Source organism: Platalea leucorodia (assembly GCF_965183815.1).
Source record: "Platalea leucorodia genome assembly, chromosome: 5".
In the NCBI taxonomy this organism is placed as follows: Eukaryota; Metazoa; Chordata; class Aves; order Pelecaniformes; family Threskiornithidae; genus Platalea; species Platalea leucorodia.
The window spans coordinates 33,732,839-33,741,244 of NC_138827.1; positions in this window are offsets into that span (position 1 = coordinate 33,732,839).

Genomic DNA, 8,406 nt, shown 5'->3' on the forward strand with positions numbered 1-8,406 from the left:
CATTGTACAATGCAATTACACTGTAGCTGTGCCTTTTCAAAACCACAAATCATTCCTTCATGAATCTGGAAAAAAATTACTTACTATGACCAGCCTTTTCGTTCCATGTTTAGGCAATAAAATTTTGGCATCCTTATGAAATAAATACACTGCATGTATATTCCTAGGCCAAGCACTCCAGACAGCCGTCACTAATTGGTTTCCCTACCAGAAATCTTCAGAAATTAAGCTTCTGTTGAGCTGTTCCAATTTCCAGGTGAAGCTGGAGCCAGGATTAGAAATAGTTGGTTTCCCCTCTTAGCTTCTCCCTTCAAGACAGTTGAAGATTTAGCTCTGTGTTCCCGACTACTTTGTAAGAATACAAAGTCCCAGCATTTGGGCTCTGAATTCCCCTGTATCATAGCTAATAAGCTGTCACTGGAGAAACTACAGAATACTTCATGGTAAGAAAAACACGCAGTCTGTTATAAGGTGGGAATAGTAAAAATAATGAAATAAAGGAGCATGTCCTAAAGATGCAAGTGTACATAAGTTTCTGTGTTGAGCAGTGAAGTTCTGGTGTCCACATTAAAAATGCAGCAAGACTGAAATTCAGGTTGATATATTTACAGATATAAACATGTTTTCCTTTGATACCAAGGTCAAACTAGATGTCTCATTCATCAGGTGATGTGGCAAGGAATCCACTTTCCATCTTGAATGTTTCTGTAAGACTTGGAAACGCCCATGGAACTGTGTTTCTGAGCTCCAGTATTAGCAGATCTCCTGTGTTCGCATATGTCAGCTGTTACTCTCTGGACAGGGCTCTAAATACGAAATCAGTATCCATATCAGAGGCTCAGAACAGTCATAATCTATTCTACCAAAAAAAACCCCCAAACCCCAACCCTCCAAAGAAAGCAATATCAGAAGGCATTTAAAAAAAACCTGATGAATTAAAAATAAATATTCACCACAGTCAGAAGATATTTTCATTTAAGAATTCTAAAGATTCTGAAGAAAATTAAAGGTCTCAGCATCGCAAGGAAGTTTACCTTGCAAGTTAGCTGGTAATGTGATAAGAAATAAAAACTAAGGACAAATGGTCAATTTTTACTTGGTGGCAGGAAGGCAGAGATAAGATCCAAAATGATCTCTGACAGCCATTCGCCGATGTCATCTGCTGGATTCAGTTTTTTTACAACACAGTCTCATTCCTGGATGTCAGTGGAATGGAGGTTTTGGATTGGTGCCACAGGAAGATCCTAGCCTGGGCGTTGCGTGGAACTTCAGCTACGGAAGAAACATTTCAGTCTAAAAAGGAAGACACCTTGCAAGGCTAAAGCCTTGTGTAAAGGCTGAATGTGTGCTAAGTAGTGGGGATCATAAGGGTTTGATTTTTTTATTTGTCACCTAAAGATCACCTAAATTTCTTTTCAGATTTGGCTTTAGATATATTAACATTTGTGAGATGATGAGGCAATGCTCATGAGACCATGGAGGCATCTACAAAGCTCATCTTGGCACTCAAATGCAAACCAAAATGTTATCCAGCTCTTGCCTGAGATCTGTTATTCCCCATTCTTTGAAAAAACAAAAACAAAAACCAGAAGGAACTGGCTGCTAACAAAGACCCTGAAATTTTTAGCCAGTTGTCTCATGTTTGCATGCTGAATACAAGCCAAAGAGCTCTTGTTTGTGGAACAGTATGAAATACCTGGCTGTAGCTTTAGTTGTGAGGGTGATAGGAAGGATAACCATCTCTATTTGGAATGGCATGTTACAGAAAATTATTGTTGTGTTTTATGTATTTCTTATTGTGGGGCTCCTGTTCCAAAGTATGTAGCTAATCCTAGTCAGGTAGCAAATCCCAAGTCCAATTGTCTCATGCATAAAGAAAGACAGTTTGGAAGGCAGGAGTCATTAGAGGGAAAGGATTTTTCATTTTAGTTATAAAACTTAATTTCTTTTCACTGTCTTCCTTCCTTTGCCTCTGTAAAATATTGATATAGATTATAATTTCTGACAGTGATGCTGATTGTAGCATGTAAGTAGTATCCAACAGCTGAAACGGTGTAATATTGTGATGGGCCTATCACATAGTGACAAGGTTGGAAGGTGCAGCTGAAAGAGTGTATCATTTGCTATAAATGAGAATCTTGAGTCTGAACACTCCTGAAATTAGAGAAAGTTCAGATCTGAACACAAACTTCACAGCATCATCCCAGTTCTGAATTTCAGCAGTGATAGTTCAAGTGGGGGAGACTGAGCAGCAGTGTGTGATCATAGAGGTATGGATGAGAAGGAAACCATTCCTCAGCAATATAGCAGAGTACCAAGCAAGCACGTGGATTTTAATCCTGCCAGAAGATGGCTTGGTCTCATGTTGCTTCACGGCAGATCCTGCCTTTCCTGTTTTGGAGTGCTTTCCATCTCTGTCACTAGTGATGACTACCATCAGACACCCATGGTCTCACTGTGATGGCTGATTGATCATACATGCAAGACAGAGAAACAGCCTTGCAAACCTTTGATCGTTGTCCTTAAGTAGAGTATGTTTTAGACATTAAATTCGGCTCTTGCCAAGGTTTTTAGAATCGTGGACTGGGGGTTGCTTTCTCTTTAACAAAAATTTCAGAATATTTGAACACTGGGGAAACTTTTTCTGTATGTCTGTGCTTTGTTAGTTTGGGATTTTTTCATAAACCTTTTTTTCAAAACAGTTTTGTTTTTGTTTTTTTTTCCTTGAAGTTTTTCCAGCTGCTGATAATGTTCAAAATAGCTCTGCGCTACTTGGGATCAAAACGTTTTTGGTAGCAGAATAAAGCACAACGTTAACTATTTTGTTTCAACAATAAAATGGGAAATAAATGAATAATTTTGGAAAATAATTAAATTATTGGGTAGGTAGGACTCTGGAATTAATTCCTGAAGTGTATTGGTTATCTCCACAGTTAATTACATTTTGATTTGAAATGCATGTATGTGGAAGTAAACAGCAATGTGTTTAATAGTTACTGTATCTGGGTTGCCCAAATAGCATTTAATCCACCCTATGTCAAATGGTTTGTGGGTAAAAGGGTATCCTGGGAATATCAAGGCCCAGCAAGATAACAGCCATGCTCTTTACATTGAACTTATTAATCAACAGGTAAGAAGAAGAAATGGTTTGTGTCTGGTCAGCTATCCATGAGCAGCAGCCAGATGCTTTGCCCTTTCCAAATGTACTCTGAATAAGAATGAAACCATGCTACTTGTTTTGCCCATTAGATAGCATTATCTCTGTGGAATGCCAATTCATATCTCCTTGTGCTGTGTGTGGCTCTCACATATGGGATTTTAATAACCTTCATGCTGTGCTATGAATTCATAAACAGGGCTCATAGAGGAAAAGCACCACAGGACTTTATTTTTCCATTATTGCTCTTTTGAAAAACAGGGTCTGCAGGATTTTTGCAAGGACTTGTCACAGAACTAGCAATGGTTTGGCTGCTACAGTGGGGTTATTCCAAGGGGAGGGGATAAGTGCAATATTCACTTGTGATATACTTTTTCAGAATTGATTTTCATCATCCTACATTTTGTAGCCACTATAATTCTGCTGTACTATAGTTGGAGTGTTGCAGGTTTGATTGTATGGGAGTTTTCCCAATTTTTCTAGAATGCAGTATGCATTTAATTTCTTACAACATACCTCTTCTTCTTCTCCCCTCTGTCCCAGCGTGGACTTTACAATCTCCACAGCCTTCTGGCTGTGAAGCTACAGCTTACTGCTCAGTGGTCACTAGCACATGACAGGAGTCTTGACTTCTGTTTTGGAAAAGATGTATTCATTCTGGATCAGTGGGGTTTTTTCTTTCTTTTTACCCTTCTCCTGATCCTAGAGTCCATTAGAGCTACCACTTCTGCATCTCGGCCATGTTCCAGTACTGGCGGAGGCACCACTGTTAGTAGAGCTAAAAGTAGTGACAAGAACTCATAGCATCGTTCTCCAGGCATGACATGATATGTATCACCTTGTATTCATTGCTAACAGGCCTTAGAAAGAAGATCTATGAGGAGGACTCAACTGAAATTTGCAGTCTCTACAAAAATCCTGTGAAGTAATGAACCTAAACTGTTTGAAACAGCCAGTTTAGCAGTCCTGGAGCTAGTTCATATATGCCAGGAACAAAATTGCATGGTATTGCCTGCCCATACCCTGTGCTACACTGGCTGGAGTGCACTTGTGGTTATCATCTTAGGTCAATCTGGATTCCAGTCTTGTAACTGTGCCTAATAATGTTTTATCAGGAATATGATTTATTAGGTGTAGGTTCTGTGCAGGATTGTGATATGACATGCAGATCAAATCTTATCATCCAATTTTTATTTTAGGAATGTTTCTCTCTCCTGCTGTATTTTATATGTGATTTTGTGTGTGATAGGCAGTAGAAAGAACCAAGAACAGACAAGGAAAAAAGACAATAATTTTTCACTAATTATTCAACTTTCAATCTTTTGTTGTGTTTTTGGTTTTTGTTTTGGGGTTTTTTTCCCCAGTGATGAATAGTCCTCACTACTAAAAATGTATGTCATCTTTTTCATTAAATTCATCCAACTTCCCCGTGGCTCTTAAAGCGATAGAATTACAGAATTATTGGGAAAAAAAAAAAGGTTGGAAAGAACCTATGGAGTCCATCTTGTCCAATAGCATCTATAAATGGGACTAACAGCAAGGTTAGGTCAGGTCTGTGCCTTGTCAAGATTTGGAAATCTCTAGGGATGGACTCATGGAATCATAGAATACCAGGTTGGAAGGGACCTCAAGGATCATCTGGTCCAACCTTTCTAGGCAAGAATTAGACACTCCAGAATCTTCTGGGCACCTGTTCCAAAGCTTAATTGTCCTCTGTTAAAAAGGTGCATTCCCTAAAAAAAGGGATCTTTTTTCATGGGACGTATGTAACCCATCAGTATTCCTTCCTCAGCTCATCTCTCTTGGTCTTTTTTAGCCAAAAACCACTGTGTATGTCTGAGGCCATGTATGACGGGGTAGCTGAACACGCATGCACACAGATTTTTCTTCATACTGCATCTATAATTCTGCAGTAGTATGACTCAGCGAGAGGAGATGACAAAGCTTTCACATGTGCTTTGTAAATATTTTCTTATAGTGAAGTTAATACATCATCTAAACTCTCCATACATACCTCTCTTGCTGCTTTTAGTTTTGTTAATACATAGATATGTGCTTTTTTTTAAAGTCACTTAGCAGACAAGAGAACATAGAACTAACATGACTATAGAAAAGTTTTCCAATATATACTGTTCATGGAAATGAAGAAATGCTGTTTCTATGCAAGCCAAGGTTCATTGCTGTCCCCTGGGCTCTTCCCTCAACATCAGATGTAACCTGGGTGGGCATTTCTTTTGGCTGATTATTTTATAATTAGTTGATGACTTCAGTAGAATATTTTTATTTTTCTTTTACTTAGCTGCATACTATACTCCCTCAGACCTTCCCTGTGGCAGTGAGGTGGAACTTAGCCTCTCCAGTTCCCAGTGTGCGGTTGCGAGCTGTTGGGGGCTAAAGGTGCAACAGAGCCTGTAGCGTGGAGCAGCATTGTTCTGGAAGAAGGAGGAAAGGAGAGGCACAACCTGTTTGCTGTAGAAGGCAGTTGTCAGTCTTCCAATATCTCTTCCCTTGCTAGGCCATCAGTTGACGTGTATTTCACCATATTCATAGTGCCAGCAAGCCAAAGCGGTCAGCAGGCAAATGTTATCAGAGGGCACCAAGTTTCCCTCCTTATTGCTGTCCCCAAGAACCTGTTTTGTTGGAGCCACAGTAGTCATTACTGTATCAGTTGGAGTTACAGAACAGTTGATGAGCTTTAGTGTTGACCTTTAAGATTGTTTTTCAAGTTGTCAAACAATAAAGATCCTGCGGTCATTACAGTCCTTGGAAACATAAGGAATCACAAGCTTTATTAAAGTCAACAGGTTTAAAAAAAACAACCAACCAAACAAAACCAAACCTACACAAGCCCTGTGCACTCACAAGCAGGGTTGAAATGTAGAACTTGGCTTAACCCATTTGATGCCAGCAAGAGCAGGAATCTAACAGGACCTCCTAGGTCTCCATCCCAGGAATTAGGCTTGCGGGGGAAATAGTTTTCAATAGTCACCAGGTAAGTCCATATAGCACAGAACATCTGTATGCATGCTCACATAGGAGGAAGACGGTCATCTGGCTTTGTGAGTAGATAGCTTACGTCAAGAAAATACCCTGCATCCTTTTCACAGGTTGAAGCAGAATTGTAGCTGAGAGGCCCCTGCTGCTGCCCAGGCAAAGGAGTAGCACCATGATCTTTGTAACCACACAGAACATTTTTTCTGAGCTATTTCATGTTATGGTCCCATGTCTAAATTTATTCTTCAGAGTAGCGTATGTCTTGTTGACCCCAGCCCTGTGCAGATTCTCACCCCAAGCTAGAAATGTCACATGAGAAGTTTCCTTGCTGTTTCTCTTGCTGCTGAGCTGAGTCTGTTTACAGATAGAAAGATTTTCTGTCTATGAACTAGGAATCCAAATTTCTCTTTCCAAAATTCAGACACTAGGTGAAGTCATGGCTCTGATGATGTCAGTGGGAGTTTTGCTTTTGACTGTAATGGAGGCTATGAATGTGCCATAGATTTTCCTAGAAAGTCAGTGTATAGGTACATTATAATGATATTTTTCTCCTTACGATGTGTGAAGGACTAAAAATTAATTTTTCTCTTAAAAATGTAAATTATAGGTAGAAGATCTATATGATTATAACTACCCATTTTGGAGGTAGTGTTGTTTATGTCTTGCAACTATATCATTGTCAGGCCAGACTACATAGTGGAGAAAAGATTGATAGGGTTTATTGTTTTCATTTTTTAATAAGATTTTGTTTTGCAGTTGCTTCTAGCATGCTTCACCTCATAACTTACCACCTCATTTGTTGTGTGTGTGTTATTCAGCACCTCCTCAGGCCTTGTTCTGAGCTCTGTAGTGGTGATGCACTGACCTGCCCAAGGCCCTGTTGACTTCAGTAAGATTTGGCAGAGGCCACTGTGCTCAGAGGCTTTTTTTTTTTAGCAAAGGCTTTTAAGTGAGGGGGAAATTGGACTCGTATGGGATGTGGTAGCAGCAGTCTTAACTATGCCGTCGAGCTCCATGGGGAAGGAGAACCGATACAGAATGATCTTTGAATTATTTACAAATCATTTAACCCAATAGCTCCCACTTGAGGGTGCTTAAGAAGTTATTGTAGGTAATGTTAGTCCATGATACAAACTAGTGCTTGCAATGAAATCTGCACCGATGATAATTCAGTTAGTGGACATATGCACTGAGGTGATGATGTAAAAGCAATCAGCTGAGAGTATCTGTACAACGATTTTTTCATTTGAAACAGACCTTTAGTTTCAGAGTTTTTAAATATGCAGCTATGCTTCAACAGCTTCCATTAATGACTTAAAAGACCTTAAAATAAATCTGCCTAATTATTTAAGCAGAACTCTCCAATCCAGTTTAAATTTCTGTCCTAGTGCCCAGTGCCATAGTGTTTGAAAGTTCAGATATCTGAAAAATGGTGATTTAACCTTGTATCTTTCTGCAACTGAAATGACTTAAATATCTTAAAATAAAAGCTATTTAGAACAATTTAATTTTTGGACTAGGACCTTGCAAGTGAAGTTTTAACCTGAAATGACATTTTTACAGAAGATTTTAAACATTTGTAAAGCCGACAGTCATAAAGTGGTACAGCAAATATTCCCAATATGCCAATGAGAGGAAAAGAAGTTAATGTGGCCAGAAGCAACTATGTATTCTTTTTTAGATAAGGCATCCTGCAATTAAAAACACTGGACTTGGAAATCTTCTTAAGGCTTATTTTGTCAAATAAAAAATGCTACTGGTTTTAATGCTATTGTAATGAAACTTATTGTTATTCCTGGCATGGATTTTTTTTTTTTTTAATTTCAGAAAAATGGATAATTAGCATTTTAGCTTATCACTTTCCTTCCATGCATACAAATAATTTGATAGATAGACCACCAAGAGAGACAAAATTAAATAATAGGTCTAGACAGCATGGAACTGAAATAAATTGGAGGTTAGACTTCCAGCCTGTTAGGTGGATTTTCATGAAGAAAAAAATGGAAATACAAGGTAGTTTTTCTGACAGTTTTTGCTGCTTACCTCAATATCATTTCCCCATATCAGATCCCAAATAAATTGACCTGAAATAAGATGTGAACTTCATATTAGAAGTCCCATAATTTATTTCTGAGTGTAATTTTATCAAACGTATTTAGATTAGAGGCCTATTCCTGCATCTGTGATTCAGCCAAATAAGTTCCTAGATAATGGCCCATGATTAATGGTGAGTGCTGATAATACGAGGTTATTAG